Raw genomic sequence first — 18,650 nt, 5'->3', positions numbered from 1 at the left:
CCCTGCACAGGCCAGACAACTCAGGAGCCCAAGGGAGCTGTGACTGCATTCCCTGGCCCTGCCTTGGAGAACCCTCTCACTGCTGCCAAATATTTGCCAGAGGACCCACCATCCCTTCAACCTGCCTTCAGGCATCTAAGTGTTATCTTCATTGTATTTAACAGAGATCAAATAAAAAGACCCTTGGATCCAAACACACCTGACCTGCCAAGGAGTGTTGACCTGGCTCTTCCTTCTGCTCTTGTTCTCCAGCTGGTGACACCATCCACCTGTGAGTTACACCATGAGTGGTCCTTGTCTTGTACACTGCCTTCCATATTTACTTGGACAGTGATATTAAGAGGGACTTTACTTCCTCTGAAAGACAACGAGTAGGTGCCCTGGGCAGGTACAGAGGTCAGCCAAAAACAAAGGCACCTGGACCCTCTGCCCTGCTCAGGATGGAGATCTGGCTCAGCTCAATGCTTTGGCCTCGTCAAGACTGAAAATTGAGATTGGACGCCCTCTTGTGCCATCCTGTCCCCTGGAGCAGGGTGGCTGGCAGGGACTGGTGAGTCATGGGCCAGGGTGACCCCAGTCCTGGCCCCACAGGCGCCCCTGGGAGAGAAGCCTGGCCTCGGCCACAGCTCCAGCCCTGCACTGTCCAGGAACCACAACAGATAATCTCATTTCTGTCACCAGTTGAGACAGCATCGCTGGGGCCAGTTCTCAGCTGCCCTGCAATGAGGGCAGTCTTTGACACCAAGGAAAAGTGTCTGCAAAACGCCTTTAAAGCAGAACAACGAAAGCCCTCACCCACTTTGCAGCAGATAAATGAAAATGTAAGCATTGAGGAACTGAGGATCAGTCCTCTCATGCACAGTAAACAACTTCCCCACCCCCAGGATCATTTCTTGGCTCCTCTCTCTTTAAATCATCACTGTCATAGTGGAAAAACCAGAAGGACTCAATCCCTTAAAGCTCTTTCCTCTTTTTGCCTGTCGTTTAATTAAATTATCCTATAATGAAATCTTTCCCTAATGAGTCAATGTTTAATAATTTATTAGACACTGAAGCCCTGCTTGGAGTCTCATCAATTATGTATCACAGCACCAGGCACTTTCAATCTCTCTTTCTTCATTTCTCATTCACTTCATTAAAAGCCCCAGCCTTGCTACTTCTAGGTTTCAATTCACTTGCCCAGACGTAGAGGTCAGTTCATTGATACCTATTTTGCCCAGTGCTCACCGACAGATGTGTGTGTGCACGTGTCAGCTGATCTAAAATTACAGGTGGCTTCTGTGTACATGTCTGTGCACACATGTACCAGAGCACAGGTACCTGCCTTTCTGCCTGTGAGCAAGTATGTGCATTTATCACAGAATTCTGCATTGTCACATAGCTGTACATATGTTGTTGATTTATAAAATCTCTGTATGTGTAGGTGTTTCTGTTATCACTTTCACAGCTACATCTATAAGGTTATATTTATTTATATATCCATGCAGGTATATAGTAATACTGGCATTCCTGCCCATGTCAGTGTGCCAGCATGCTCCTCTAACTTCAGTTGAACGAGTTTGCCTTATTCCATTACTTTTTTCATTTTTGTTCTCCTTAAAACAATAGCACACATAAACTGTAGGAATCAACCAGGAAATATTACACATGAGCTGTAAAGATAATGAGTTTGTATGCACTGGAGTGATCAGGAAGGGACTACCAAGGACACATTGCTGCAGTCCTGACCATCACCCACAGAGTAATACAGGGAGGGGGAGCTGACTTTTCCTTGAGATTTCCTGTCCCATTCACCGTCAGCCCTCTGCAGTCTGTAGAGCACTAAGCCTTGATATAGACTAAGCTCCCTTAGTTACACAGAGGTAGTTTTGGAGTCAGTAACTCCACTGAGTATTTACCCTGGGTGCATTTTTTTCTGTGAAGAGTTGTGTAAAGTACCCTGCTATTAAAAACTAGTCTAGGGAAACAGTTTCCCTGAAGAATTGTTGACCTTGGAAGAGTTATTATAAAACATTAGCCATTTGCTCCAGCTTGTTTCTGGGTCAAATTTGCTCAGTTACCACAAAAACACAATTAGTTTAATCTCCAGTTAGGGAGTGGAGAATCAAACTCAGTTGTTTCTAACTCATGCTGTGTCCTCAGTAATCGTGGTGTGCTGGTGCCCAGGAGAGCCGAGAGGTCTGGAGCAGGTGAGGCCCCTGGCTCCACACACCTGCACTGGGAGCACGGATCAGTGGCACTGGCAGTAGAAGAGCAGATCAGATGTTGAACTGCCGCTGTCCTGTAGAGGTAAAGAGTTCTTTGGTTTCTTTTCCTGAGCAAAGCCATGCTTAGTCCATACCTGAATTTGGGCACACTGAAGTACCACCAATTTATCACAATGTTTAAGGCTCCTGCAACTTTGGGTAGGGATTCTCCAACTGCAGCAGGTCTGTTTTTTCAGTTCCAAAATTACACTCTTTACAGTAGCCAGTCTGAAAAGAAGAACAGAGAAGCCATGGTGCTGGCTTCCTTTCACTAGAGTTAAATTCTGACTTTGTATCACTTCCCAGCCATTTCAAGAAAGAAACAGAGACCCACAACACATGCACTGGGTCACCACGTGTTCCCAATGACCAGACTCTGACTGACCAGGAGGAACCTGGGGCAGAGGTAATCCCTTCTCCTCTGAACAACCAGCACAGCCTTAGCACAGCCTGGTGCTGCTCCATCTGAACCACTGCCTCTGTTAGATCAGGGTTGCTCCCATCCCTGGTGACATGGGATGGGGATGGTGTTGGTCCACTCTGTCACTCCCACTTACCAATGTTTCCAAGGATAGGAAATCACACTTGCTCACATGTGCATGCATTTGCATTTTGAATACTTAACTAGACAGCTGTGCATGGGAAAGATTTTTTTGATCAATTTATAGCCCAAAGCACAAAATTTGATTTTCCTCTTAATTATCTTATCAAGCATTTCTAAAAGAGTTGTTAGCTGTAACAATCTCATCAGGCCTTTCAAAAACTCTACTGTGGTTTCAGACGGTCTTTCTTTACCTCAAATTGTTTCTTTCAAAGTGAACACTTACCCACAACCATAGTAAAAGAATCTGTAACAGACACCAATAAAACACATTTTACTAATTAAATGATAATCTTTTTTTTTGAAGAAGAAGGATGCAGCCTTCCAAAACAACCCTGTATTGGTGTCACTGGAACCTCGTGTTGCTCATCAATAAATATTCTGTGTCAATAGGCCATTAACTATTAATCCCAGTGCTGGCCATTTGAGAACTTTACATCAACACTCTTGTTATTTTACACATTGCTTCTCATCTTATTAAATGACTTGCACATATGGACAAGAGCACAGTCTCGCAAATGAGCCCACGTCAATAATGCACAGGACACCACCTCTGATAAGGAAGGGGGAGAATCACAAGAAAATGAATATGTCTGGGGCTATCAAGAGTATTTATTTACATTGAGAAGAAAGAGAATCCACCCTTGAAGAGCTTATTATATTACCTAAGATGAACTTCCAACATATGTTCACTCTCAACCACATTCTGGCTACATTTTTTTAATCCTTAAAGCAAATTTGGTGTTAGTGAAAGATGCCAGACAGATGAGCAGAGTTCGTTGCTCGCCACGCAGGCTGCTGCCCAAATGAGCTTGTCTCCAGGCTCAGCTCACTGTTGCTACCTGATGCAGATGGATGATTTCCAGGGTGAGAACTGAGCTTGCTGATCCAGCCCTATAGTACTGTCAAAGAATATCACCTCCAGGAATGTGTTCTCCAGAATAAGAGAGACATCAAGGGGACAGTTTAACAGTTTTTATTCTCACCCTTTTCTTCAAGAGTATCTTGCAGCTAAAATGCATTAAATGCAAGAAGCAGGAGCAACGTTTTATTTTAATGGTGAAAAATAGTGCATCAATAAAGTGTTTTTTCAAATGATTTCAATATGCTGAACCTTGTTCCTCCCAACAAATTCTCTGCAGGCACCTAATTTATGATCTCAAATCAAACCCTGACCTGTTGATTTTAACCTGAGTCTTCTGAAAGTCACCCTAGAAATATTTTGATTCCCCAACTGGCTTTTCTCTTCCTTCCAAGTAACAGTTGTGCAAGTCCACAAAGCTACTCCAAGCAATTACTCAACTGGACAAACTAAGAAATACAATATCCTGTATCCAGCTACTAGAGATGTCCCTACAGTATTCCTCAGGCTGTTATGGAAGGTGACTGACAAAGTTTTGAAAAGTCCTATTAGTGACGTATATGGTGAGACTGAAGGGGAAAAAATACTAACTTCTTGTTTTAGCTCTAGCAGAGAAATAGAAGTGAGGGGGTAAGCAAAGAACAGAGATTTGCAGTAAGTGTCAAGAGCATGTGGCAACACGGCAGCCAGACAAACATGCGCACACACAGATAGAATTGAATAATATCGAAGTGGCAATTGATACTCTGTGACTGCACAGCTCTAATTCCTAGCATTTAACTGGCCAGAATTCAGCAAGAAATGGTGTGTCTTCAACAGAGAGCAATGATGACAGTGCAACAGCTGTGCTCTCTAGCAAGCTACATAATGATAATCAGGTTTTATAGCTCTTTGGTTTGATTCCCAATAGCAACTATCCTATTATCCGTGGTCGAGACAGGTTAGCACCTGCTAAAAGCAATTTCTCATAAATTAGTTCATGTCAGCTCTTGAAGGGCTGCTGCTTAAGCCTAAGGTCTGCCCGTACCCCGCCGCAGCGGCTCTGCTGGTGCAGATGGCCATCTCCCCGCAGCTGCGCGCCAGAGCCGGGCAGCCCGGCAGAACAATCGAGGCAGTGTGTGAGCTCTGCCAGGTTGTGCGGGGCGTTTGCACGGGGACCCACACCTGTGCTGCACAGATGGTGAATGTGCTCCTTCCCTTTGGGGGATTGCAGAGGAGGAGTGCACAGAATTTCTGTTTGCATCAAAACCTGGGTATCCCAGCAGCCGCATGTAGGAGAGGAGTCAGCGGGCCTGGCTTGCTGCAGGAGGCAGAGCCCACACCTTGCACTGGGTCCATGAGCAGCCTAAGGGAGCTATTTGTGTCTGGCACTGGGAAATGGGTCCTCTGTCAGGAGTCAGCAGGTCCATGGCTCAGACTTGACTGAAGCATTAAGTGGGGCTCACCCAGCCATGCTGGATTCTTGCTGAACATTGGCCATTATTTTTAGATAGCATATTTCCAGACCCAACACTTGAAGGAAGATCCTGGACTCTCCAGGATCTAAGGCCAAGCTCAGCCCTAAGTTCATTCCACTGTGAAGATAAGGATGGTCCTTGAGTTAAGAGCACAATTTGAATCACTTAGCTGTAAAAATGCAGGTCTGCCTCCAGTTCTCCCTGCCTTTTGGCTGCTAGAGATTAACATGTGCTTCACACATGTCTATTTGTGCCCACTCCATGTACAACTCCAGAGACAGCATCATACAATGAGACCCATGAGCAACAGCTTTGCAGTCTGAGCTGCTGGCATTGACCTTGGCACGGACAAGCCGTTTGCAGGACAGTGCACACAGATGGAACATTTCCTCAACAAGGCAAACCTTATATTACACAGAGTCCAGTAGGTCACTGTAAGTGCTTTGAATCAATGAGGCATCTCACGAGAGCCTGTGCAGGCCCCCGAACTGGGATGAAACCTGATCTCACAGCTCAATGTGTTACAACAATTTTTCAACTGCATTGAAAACAAGGGGCCTACGGGGCAAGCAGTTGTCTCTCTTGAGGACATAGCCAGAAAAGGATGAAGTTTACACAAGGCATGTTCAGGATCATCAAACTAGGATTTGAATGGACCAAACCGAAAAGTAACAGTTGTGAATAGGGGGAAGCAAAAAAACCTGATGCCAGTCAGTTGACTGACAGTGGTAAGAGCATGAGTGATCAGCACGATACATTTGCCGGTTATGGCAATTTCATTGACCTGTCATTATAGGGCAGCATTTCCTGCAGATGCCACAATTATCATGTTGCAGACCAGGGAGCCTTGTTTTCACCTGTGCTGTTGGGCTCCAGTCCTTCCCTTCCCTTGCACGAAGTCCCATCGTGACCAGTGACAGCTGCAGGAAGCCTGCACAGCCTGCCCAAAGGAGGCACAAGGGCTACTGGGAAACACCACCTTTTTCCCCACCTCCATTATCACACCTGGTTTAACTCATTTTATAACTCTAGACTTCCTTTTCTATTTCTGACATTTTTGTTACCACCTTTGTTTTCATTTCCAGAGGAAATTTTTCCCCTGCATCTCTTCTTCCTACACAGTGTTTCTTGTTTTTCTTTTCCACTCAGTCCTACCACCTCCTATGCTCTCGAAACCATACATTTCCCCAGCTCCTTCTTCCTCTTTATTTGTAGACAGCTTTTATTTTTAACACAGCAATTTCTTTAGCTGTTGGACAATGTACTAAGCACTGCCCAGAGATTTAGATTTCCATCTAGAGGGAGGCTGAGCACTTCCTCTGGGGTAGTGATAATGCGACACACTTTTCAAGCAAAACGAAGATGACTCACTGAGCAGTTTCAAATCCATGTTAGCTAACAACCAAACTGGACTGGCACACCTTCATCCATAGAAGTGGTAATGACTCTCAAGAAAAACATTAAATGTCATATTTTACCTAGGAAAAAAGTGACCATCAGAGCAGACCCCCGATCCCATTATGGTGGCGTGGGTACGCACAGGTGCAGAGCCCCAGGCAGTCATCACTCTTACAGTGTTTTCAATGCATCCAATTTCTCAACAGTTGAAGCTCAGCAACAGCAAATACTAGCCAAGCATACAGCTTGGATGCTCAGGAGTTGAATGGTCACAGGGTTAGGTGCACTGATCTCTCAGGAGAACACATGCCATCTGACAGATTCGGCTGTCTGAATAACAAAAAGTAACCTGGAAAGTTGGAAAAAGGTATGAGAGTCAATGCAGGAAAGTCACAGTCAGCAAGAGCATAAAGACCTCAGTTTACAGCACCAGACAGGATTAAAAAAAAAAAGAAAAAAACCTGCCAGAGCCGACTTCATCTGTCATAGGCAAGCTGATTACAATCAATAGACACTTAATGGTCTCTCAGAGTCCCATCTGAGCAATTAGCAATAGCATTAAGCAAGTGAAGACGTATTGTAAGCCTGTTTCTTCAGTGGAAGTGACAGAAAAGAGAAATAAGAAACCAAATTACATTTTTAGATCCAAATTCTTCTCTCATTAATACTGCATGAAATCTACTGCTGCTGGTAAAAATGGAACCAATGGCAAAGTTTTTATTTTCTTTCTTCAATTTTCTGACTGATTTTTTTGTTTTAAATCTAAAAAATTCAATCTCAGTTTCAAACTGTAATAAAATCTATTGAAGTCAGGAGGCAGATATGAGTGCCAGTGAAGGAAAGAGTGGCCTTTGGGGTATTTCTTTTACAACCAAATAAATCAAAAATAATGATTTTGAATGCCCCAGACTTCATTAAAATCAAAGAGCAACATTCATATTTTCACTTTCTCAATGCTAAAATGCAGCAGGTATCATCCCAGGCTTTCAGAGGATAGAAAATAGCACTAAAAATAATCTAAAAAAAGGAAAGTTTTCTGTACATCTTTTATTTTGTTCATGGCAAACACTGAAGAATAACATATTAATCAGTACTTAATGTGCTCTCAATCTTATTAAATACGACACTGCTGCATTATGAATGACAAAATTGTATATCTACAAGTCTTATAACTAAATTACTGTCTCCATTCTGATCTCAGGACACTTTTCTTGAGAAATGGAGTAGATCCTGTATCGTTCACAAATTTAGTTGATTGTCCTAAATTTTTCTCCTGCAGTTCAGCTGACCCACTATTGTGCAAATTTTGACCTGTGATTTCATAGAAAATAAAGACTATGGTTGTCGTTGGACTGCGATAATATTTTCTGTTATAATTTGCGCTCTTTTAGTGTCTACCAAGCCAGATCTTCCAAAAATAACAAAGTAAATTATGAGTATGTGAAGTTCCTATGTGAGATGTGCTTAATTATTATCGCACAAGCAAAATAAGAATCTGCACACAGCTGACAAATTGGGTGCATTCTTGCATTAAAAGTAATTACCTATTTTGTGTGCCATCAGTGAATTTACACAGATGAGACAAATTATCATATAGAAATCAAGTCTATAATATAAAAAATGAATTCTGAAAGCTTTTTGATCAGCTCAAGGCTTCAGAGAGTCTGTCAGAGAGTACAATGTTAGGCTCCATAAATTTTGGCAAGTTATTAACACCTTTCTATATCTACCAGGATCAAATTTGCAGCAGATGCTTTTAACTTAATCCATGTAATTTTGCAGACAAAACAGACAAATTGCACAAACGTACATCAATTTGCCAATGGAAAGCCATATCCTGTCTATACCTAAGTTATGTTGAGCAATTAAAAAGAACTGGTGAAATATGCATTCCTTATGTATTTGCTCCACAGCATATCTATGAATTGAAGATTATAATCTCCAAATGATAGAGCAAGAAAACACCAGAGCTCTGAGCATGCTAAACCTGTATTATGGTAATTTACTGCATCACCTACCAGTGTAACAGAAACTCCTTTGAGCTTGGTGTTGCCCCTCTAAGAATCAAATTACATTTTAAACCTACAGTGCTACTATTTTTCTTATCTTTGATCTACTGTATGAAGCAATTTTAAATCTGTCCTGAGTGGACCTGTTTTCAACAAACTTTAACTATTGCACTGGCGGTGAGCTCTGAACGCCAGGAGAAACAACTTGCTTGTAAATACTTAGTAAATCACTTTATCTGAATAGTTTTCAGTGAGCTAGAGCCTGTGTTTCTTTGCAAAATCTTATCTAAGAGAGTTCTTTATAATGGCTTTATTAAATACTGAGAAGACTGACAGTTCTCCAAACTGACAGCCATAACAACTGAGCCACAACCAGATGCCAAGAGTCAGGCCACAGTAGCAATTATATTTGGCAGGATAGATTGCTAAAATGCTTCGAGTCATTGAATTTCTTCTGTAAAACCCCTTCCTTTCCTCTGCCATAATGAGTTTTGCAAACATATATAAAAGATGGCACTGAGACAGCTTGTAACATATTGACTGGGTTAACCAGGTCTGCCTAGAAGGGTTTTAGGTATGAAAGTGATACTGAAAGCAATCCTGAATCCTGGCTGCTCGCTCCTAATTGATTTACATAAATGTTTATGTGACTCTGATTTGATAAACATTACATGCAACGTTAAGGGATTTGTAGGACAGATTTTTACAGCTTTCCATTTGGTCTCCATTTATCAGCAGAGACAGAGATCAGAAAGAAAAAGGCCAGAAGGAGAGGCAGAGAAGGACCAGGAAACATAGTGTCAGTGGTAGTAAACATCAGATTGAGTTTATGATTTCTGATGGGCTGTTATTAAAGGTTTCTGGGCTCCCCAGTACAACAGAGACATGGACATGCTGGAGCAAGTCCAGCAAAGGGCAAGAAAGTTGATTAAGGGACTGGAGCATCCAACATATGAAGGCAGGCTTAGAGCTGGGACTGTTCAACCTGGAAAAGAGAAGCCTCCTGGGGGACCTTATTAATATGTACAAATATCTGATGGGATGCAGATGAGAAGATGGCTCAGTGGTACCCAGTGGCAGGACAAGAGGCAATGGGCACAACATCAAACACAAAGAATCCATTTAAACATATCAAAACCCATTTTTATTGTAAGAGTTGTCAGACACTGGACCAGGTTGCCCAGAGAGGTTGTGGAGGTACTCAAAACCTGGCTGGACACGGCCTTGAGCAATCTGATCTGGCTGACCATGGAGCAGGGGACTGGGCTAGACAATCTCCACAGATCCCTTCCACCCTCAACACTTCAGAGATTCTGCTGTACAGATGGGGTCCGAGTAGTGATAAACAGCCATATCATTTTGACTTACACTATCTGAAAGGTTGGATCTGTAGCAAGATACTGAAGGCAAAAATGATTTTTGTCACATTCTTGATTCTGTGGATTGATTTGCTGGCACAGAAAATATGTTGATAATTTATCATTTATTACTGTCAAACACAGTGGCAGCTCTGCAGAGAATTATTTTTTTCCTGAACATGGTGTGGGTGTCTATGCTAATGACAATATCCTACACCTGGGTATAATTGTCATCATTAATACTGATGTAAATGAAATGTTAATTCTTGCTAATAGATTAAACTATGAAATGCTTTAAGAGCAGAATTGCTACAATAAAAGCAATTGAGTTGTTTCTTTGTAATTTGATGGCCCACAGAAGTGCAGAAACATATCTTATGACTTTACAAATCTGTGATAATTTCCTTCAACTTTTACTTTTATTGCCTTGTCATTAAATTCACATTGAGTTCCTAAAACAAAAATGTTTAAAACAGATGTGGCTGTTAAAGTTACAATATGAATTTTACAACCCTAAATTTTATGACACTGAAAGAAATTTCAGCCACCAAAGTCAGAGACAAGAATGGAAGCAGAAGGTAACTCTAAGGGTGATAGATTTCCATAATTGCCCAAAACTTAAGCTAACATAATGCATACATTATATACTAATTGTGTAAGTCAGTGTTCAGAAAGAAAATTATCCAAACCACCATGAATTATCAGGACTGAATAGCAAGCAAACAAGAAAAATAAGAGAGGTAAAGCTTTAATGCCTTAGTTCCACTTTTTTATCAGTTTCCTCTGTGGATCTAATTTACGGGACCTAAATAGTTCACTGCACAGTGATCCACACAGTGGCTTTCAAGCAGTCCCAAGGCAAAGATTCATTCTAACAAAAATTGTAATTTTCATGATATTTTGGAGAGGAAATTCAACTTCCATTTAATCTGACTATAAAAAACCTAGTATCTGATTTCACCAGAAGTTCTATTACGGGTAGACAGACAGACAGAAATGTAGACATGGTCTCTTTATGTCTTAAAATAATTCATAACAAGTGTAGGAATGACCTCTTGCAGTATATTATCCCACACAATATATTTTCTGATCTTTCATGTGAATGGCTCCACGCTAATTCCTCATTTCCTGGATTTGAGTCTGTGTGCCACAACCCTTCACCACTATGTGCATGTTTCCTTCACTCCCTTTCAGCAAGAAACATCTTCTCACGTTGAATATTCTTCTCAGGTCAGGTTCGTCAGGATTACATCATGATTATCCCAAGTGTGAAAGGTAAAAATTTGATTTTAGCCTTGCTTCTTGCTTTCTCTTTCTCTCAATTTTTAATGCCTTTTCAGTTCTATAGATATCTAAAGCTTTGATCCTCCTAGCAAGTGTATTTCAGTCTTTTCCAGGGCAATGTATATCAATGGTCATTTGCTAAATATAAAGTCTACATATTTCAGATATGGACTGGCTGACTCTCCTTGCAATAAAACATCCATAATTTAAAACCTGTCCTCTTTTTGTTGTTTATTAAGTTCTACACACCTCAGCTTTGTAATCAATTTAAGCAGTTTTACTGAGGGTTTAAATGTTATGATCAGGGGAAGTGGTAATTCCAGACCAAAATAATCTTTAGTGAGGCTGTATCATCTCCCTGTGTGCTGCAAGAGTACACTGTGAAGTTTTCCTGTTGGGTTTCAGTAGGATGTAGATTTAAATAAAGACTGGCATCACCTAATTAACTCATGCAATCAAGTTGCTACAAAGATTTTTTTTTTATTTATATACTCTCCATTTTTAATTGGCTTGATGTTCTTTAACTCGCTGTCTCCCAGAAGAGTATCTGAGCAGTACCACTGTCACCAGAGGCATCCCTGCACCATACTGCTCCATGTTTCTTCTCTCTAACTCTCCTGCAAGGAAGAGCTTGCAAACTTTTTCCTGTTCCCCGACTCCTTGTTCTTGCTCATATTTTGCTAAGGACTGGGCAGAGACTTTCCAGCCTTGTGTTGGTCCTTGATTTACTGCTTTTCCTCCCATGCACTTCACAGTAACTTCCTCATGTTTGTTATTCCCGTAATACCAAGCACGTCCTAGAAAACACAGCTCTGTCAGTCAGCCACATTATGACGTACACTTTTGGCTTCAGCAGAGAAAAAACCTTTTCCTCTTCTCTTCCAGTCGTCCTGAGCTCCAGCTCCTCTTCAGCAGCAGCCACATTACCTCATGATTTCGGCAGCCCTCCCTCTGATCTCCCCCTTCCCTCGTGACTGATCTCAACGCTGGCCAGGTAACTTTCCATATTAGCAGCTAATCTCTATGCTCCCACATGGCTGGGGTCAGTCATCATTTCCATGACTTATTTGTTTCAATATCCGTAAAAAGTGAGGAAGTCCTTGGCATCAAGTAGCTTTAACTGATGTCAGGGGTCAACCGTGTCTTTGTTCCAGCACCATAAATGTTCCCCCGTGCCTGTGCTCACCTCCGCACGCTGCCCTATAGTGAGCAAGGGGGTAACACAGGTGTCCTTCCTTCTCATTTAATTTACTGCAGACATTATTATATCTGTAGCGGTTCAGTTAAAAATAATACAGTTCCTTTTCTATCAGCCAAGTTGTAGGTGCCTGAGAAACTTCTAAGTTAGGAGGGTAAGTCTGGGGCTTACAGGGAAATCTGATAAAATACTGCCTCCATTTCCAGCATCACAATGTCAGCAAGTCTCAAATCTCTCTCAAAATCTGTATCACCCATGCGAGATCACAAAGGCAAAAGAGGGGAAAACACATATATAAAATGATCTTTTAAAAAAAACAGTGATCTGAGTTGCCAGAAAGCAGCTCCATTGCTTAAGGGAGGTATGTAGCTCAGTCTGACATCTATCAGTCCATTTTGCTCAGGTCTATTAAACTCCATCTGTTTTAAAATTATTTTCTTGTAATTTCTCCCCCATTGCTGTGTAAGATCTACAAGTAATGATGCTTTTACAAGTAAAGCATATATATCTGCCAGCATCTTGGCTCCTCTGTCATGTAGGCATGTTCAGAGTAGCATTGAATATCTCTTTGATTAATGCTAATGCTTGATTAGCATACTAATGCTCTCATGAATGGTAGTAAGCCATCACACAGGAGAAAGTGTCACATGAAACATTTAGAGGCTGGCAGGAGAAGATGATCTAACAGGCCTCTTAACATTTTAATTTTTATAATTTATTGTAGTTAATTTATGTACAAGTTGCATGCTATATTATAGTGTTATCACTATTTGAAAAGTGAGAAATCTCTCTGATATTAAGAGTCTCCTGCACATATATAAACTGAAATTCTTAAATAGCCTCTGGTCATTTACAAATCTAGCTATTGCATGAGCTTCAGAAAAGGTATTTCTTTGCTGAAAGAATCACCATCAGTTCCCATTCACAAATAGTTTGGCCGTGATATAATAGCAACACTGCTTCAAACCAGGCAGCCCCCCAATTTCACAGATGTGCTGTGTAACTGGCTGCCACCCAAGTGGTGGTGTACTCCAGCCAGTGTAGTGCGAAGAGATTTCACCCAGAAAGTCAGACCAACTCCTCCCTAGGACTGCAGAAAACAGAGTACGAGCTGTGTTTGTCAGCACTGACCTGCTTGTTTTCATCAGCAACAAAAATGGATGGGGCATCATCCACAAGTAATACCAGCTGGGGGCTCCTTCGAGACAGTGTTACATTTCCTTTTGTGCTTAGAGAAAAAGGAATATACAAAAGAACGATGGGAATAAATTCCACCTGCTGTTTCAGGACATGTTCAAGAGCTAATTAAGGCTCTTCTGGTCACAAGCCCACTATACAAGGAGGCAAAACAGGAGGAGAAGCAGAGGGTCTGCGTAAGGTTTTCATCACATTAGGCAGCTCAAAGTGATCCTGACATCCTGACCCACCTGGGTGATGTCTCCAAAGCTTAGCAATACTGTAAAAATAACCATCTCACACACATTTCACTGAGAAGTTCTTGCCTCCTCCCTTCTTTTTTAGTAAGGGCTTGACATTTGGTGCTGTGGGAATCAGCATGGTGTCTGGATCTTTTGCAGTCACTAGTGTGACTACACCATTGCCTGTGTCTGACTAACCCAAGCAGTTCAGAAATTCTAGTCTGCAAATACTCATCAGAGTCTCGTGGAAGCTGAGTAGCTATCTTCTCTACTTAGTTGTAAAAGGGGGCTAGTAATATGATTGACTATTGCAGCATTGATGCAAAGGTGAAGTAATTGATTCTGAGAAGCATTCAGATATGATGGGGATACCACCACGGAAATGTGCACAAGTAAATTAACTTTCATATTCCGGCAGCATTTGAATAATGCTGCCGGAATATGAATCCAGTACAAAACATCTGGGACCACATATTAAAAGGGGATATAAAAATCCTGAATAGCCAGTGAGGATCCAGTGGATGAAGCAGTATAGGACAATGCAATTATGATTTAACTGAATCAAGCATAGGAAAAAAAAAAAAAAAAGGTTGCATTAAAGTTACAACATTAATTCTTGACTATCCTAGTTTTTGAGTGCTTCAATTAATGATTTCAACATATTTTGTGAAATGTAATATAAACAAGCTTTGTGCATAGCTTAATGATTTCAATAGAAGTGCATGTAGGTATTACTAGACTGTATATAGTATCCCTGACACTTCTCTAAGTCACATTATAACTGGATTTTGCACATGACAGAAAGTAGAGATACGTGTGAAATACAACCAGGCATTCATTTCTTCCACCAACTGTGGCCTTGAGGAATACCTGGAACCTCAGCTCTGCTTCAAAGTTCCTGTTGAGCAGCTTTCTAGCTCTTTGCAGCTTCCCTGATAAACACACTCATAGAAAATGCCAGTAGGAAAACTTGATCTGATGTGAAACTAATCTTTTTTCACATTCTGTCATAGCCTCCAAACCAAGTACCTCCCTGCTGAAAGATTTGTGTACCTGTGACCCATTCTTGGGTTGTCCTGAAAGCTGAGCAAAGACAGGAACATATGGTTGAGACACACAAATGAGTTGATTATGGCAGTTTAAGCTAAGCTTAGCCTCTGGATCTGGACCTTGTTGTACTCTGCAGCTGAGTGATAACCAGAGTAAACACTCTCTCACACATAAAAACTGGGAAACATTTTTGCAAGGTCCTGGGAAATGAAATATCAGACCTGTAAATTGAGTCTTCCCAGATCCTCCCCGATAGGGAGCTAACATCCCCAATGTGCAGTCAAAACCGTGTCTGCACAAAGACTGTCAAACTGTGATTTGGGATGTGGGCCTCCACACAGACCCCATAAGCTGTTGAAATGGCCCTGACTTTTGCTATGGTCATGCAAAAATTAAGTCACAATTGCAGAAGTTTCATTCTCACTCATTCTTCCTGCTCCACGTATCCATGATGATGGCCTTTGACACCTGTACAGCCCCTTTCACACAAACAGCTCAGCAGGTAATGGAGATGGCGACCAAAGTTATCATTTGCTGATGAGTACAAGGCAGCACTGGCACATAATTTTCTTGTAATTCATTCCTGGCTCTGGTAGAAGAAGCATCTCCCTGGTGCGATGTCCCTTCTCCTGCCATCCCATGGCACACACTGCAGGGACTGTAGTGTGCTTTCACATATGGAGCAGCTCGGCCTGGGCCAGGGCTGAAGCACTTTGATGGGGGAGAGGAATTTTTAACTTCATTTTCAGTTACTGTGGGATGTGCAAATGAGAACCCATCAGTGCTGCAGCGGAGGCAAAAGTACAGTTTGTCTCTGAAGAGCATCTTTGTAAAAAGACCATCATGGAGTATTTACTGCTTCTCACTTTGATTTCCGTATAAAAATATATGTATATTACAAGTAAATATTGTTTAATAAGAGTTACATTACCAAGATCAAAGTCTGTTTTGTGTGTGAGAGTTCTTTCAGTCCTACACCTCCATCACGCATTATTCTGTAGGTCAAATTAGAATCTCAGCAATATTCATGGTAGCCCACTGCCTTAATGAGTTTAAACAGGTGATTTTAGTGAATTTGGATTTGTATAACTGAATCCTTAGTTTCCTGATTCTCCATTGTTTTGGTTCTTTCAGGCTAACAGAAGTAAAAATCAGTAAAAACTTTTTTTTGGCACTAGAGGCAGTGGATCTGACTGAATAGAGAAAAACAGCAGATCAACTGAAACGGCTCCATTAGTACATGGTCTTTTTGAATGTTGAACTTCACTTTAAGCCAAAGAACACGCTAAAGAAAATAAAGCTTGAATATATTGTTCCCACATTTGCAAACCACTAACATAAGAATATTTCTGAGCATCCTAAATATTCACCATTTTTGGCCATAACGTTATCTCAGTCACCATCTCCAATGCCAAGTTTATTTTTAAAGAGCAGTCTAGTTCCTGCTCCTTCAGGTTTATGCAGACAGCTGTTTTGTTTTGCTCTTCCCATGCTATGAAAAATCTGTCATTCAGTATTTCATTCTAGCACCTAACTGGCTCTCTTGAGACAACAGAGGAGCCTCCAACAAATATGAACCCATCAAGATCCCCAAGCAGGATAAAAAACCCCAAAGTGAAGGCTAAAACAAAACAGCAGGTCAGGAAGCTCAAAGGCTTGTAGTGTTGATTTCTTTGGCACAAAAACCACTGGGTTAGTCCAGTCCATACTCTGATTTAAATGGAATTATCCTGAGGTAAAAATAAAGGAATGCAGTGGTGAATCAGGCTCATTGTCTAGATTTAGTACAAAGCTGAGATGAAGGCACTGGGCTATGTGTGATGCAAGGTGTAAATGAACAACACGCGTGAGCAAGGCTTGATCGGTTCCTTATGGCACTTGGTAAATTGTGTGTCAGGTATTTGTCTGTGCAGCTCCTTAGGCCACGCAAGACTCATCTGTTTTGTAATAAAAAGATTTGGCTGCTACATCAAGATCTTAAAAAAACATTGGAGCTGAATGGTACAATCAGACTCCACCAGTTCTCTGTCAAAATTTGGAAGAAGCCACTTTTAATTGTATAAGGCTGCAGGCTTGTGTTTGTCAATATGTATTTGGGAGCAATTTGCTGTCCTTGCTTCTAGTTCTTTCATGTGGCTGCTCAACAACTGCATTTGATTTTTTCACCCCTTGTGAAGGTTTAAAGGCTCCTGCTGCTGATCCTTCCCTCCTCCTTGTCATCCAAAAGCAATAGCTGTTCCCTGCCCTGAATAACCTGCAGAAAGCAGGGGTCTGGCTGGCCAGCTGCACAGACTGCAAAGTTTCACGTGCGGAGAGACTGTAGGGAGAAACCAGGCTGGGGAAGAGTGGAAGATCAGTAACTCATCAATCCTTTAATATGACTTTCAGAAAATACTGCTCTACTGTGCTTTAGATCCCTCAGAAAAACTGATGGCAGGTGACTTGGCCTGACTTCAGGCTGTTTTAAATACTGCACTATGTGTCAGGTATCAGCATGAGCAAGCAGCTCATCAGACCTTCTGGGTGTCCTGAAACAGGATGGTTGCACACTCATGGTAACAAGACCTGTCAATTAGACTCGCACTTTTGTGAATTGCTGTGCACATTGAGCCTGTTTTAAAGGGGCCCCCCACAAGACAGAGATAACCAGAGAAGCACCCACTGGAATATGCAGAGCTTTTGCCCAAGTGTTGCAGTGTTTGATATGCTCTTTAAAGCAACAGCCCTAATGGCATGTTACTAGATAATGAGATAAGACTTCATATGAAATATATGAAGTATATTGAAAATCGTGGGTATGAGGACAATTTAAACTCTTAAAAGCTCAAAGAGCACATCATGATTGTTTCAAGCATCAACAGGCCTTTTCTTATACCAGTGAGGGAATCTCCCTGGGATGGTGCTGTGGGATTAGCACGCTGTCAGATTTGCAAGGACTACGACCTGGGTGTACACAAGACTCCCAGAGAGGCAAGTGACACTTCTTGAAGCAGCTTCCTGCCTTTACAGGATACTTCTTTTGGAGATTTTCATATCTCACTATAATCTGGCTGAATTTTAAACAGAAACTTAGCTTAGAAGGGGCTTCTCACTGTGTTTCACAATACCTGGCACTGGCTGCTCCAACAGTGAGCGCAAACGCCCTAAGAAAAACACTAGTTCAGCCATAATTTCCTGTCTTTCTGTTTCTGCTTTTCGGGGTTATGCATACCATTACCTAGAGCTTAGCAGTGTTGTGAAAGACACTAACCAAGTGTAATGACTTGGGGAATTCAGCTCACTTTAGAGTTTCCAGAAATTACACACACACACCCCCCCCCCCAAGAAGTTTTTCCAGCTATTTTATAGGCACCAGAAGGAAAAACAGTTTGTCCAGACAGCAGCAGTGTGAGCTATCTTTGGATTTGCACTGTCAAATGCAGAAGGCATTTGCTGGGCAACTCTCAAAGTGTGCATGCCACAAGATTTAATCAAGGAAACTCAAGTTCATGCCCTATTTTGCAAGAGGTATATTCCCCAAAAGGGCTGGGCACACCTCTGGAGAAAACTCATCACTGATGTGGAACAAAACTGAGAGGGCAAATGCTTTAAGGTTGGAAACATCCCCACACTGCTCTTGCACTATCTGGTGACCACTGACCCACAGACCTGAGACCACAGCTTGTGCTTGGGCATTTGCAAACTGTGGGGCACTGCAGTGAGGCACTGGTGCTGCCTTCAGCATCGTGTGCCTGGCAGCAGCCCATGCAAAGCCCCTTGGTTGGTCCTT

Source organism: Strix aluco, chromosome 17 (assembly GCF_031877795.1).
Source record: "Strix aluco isolate bStrAlu1 chromosome 17, bStrAlu1.hap1, whole genome shotgun sequence".
Taxonomy (NCBI): domain Eukaryota; kingdom Metazoa; phylum Chordata; class Aves; order Strigiformes; family Strigidae; genus Strix; species Strix aluco.
This window is presented reverse-complemented; position numbering follows the sequence as displayed.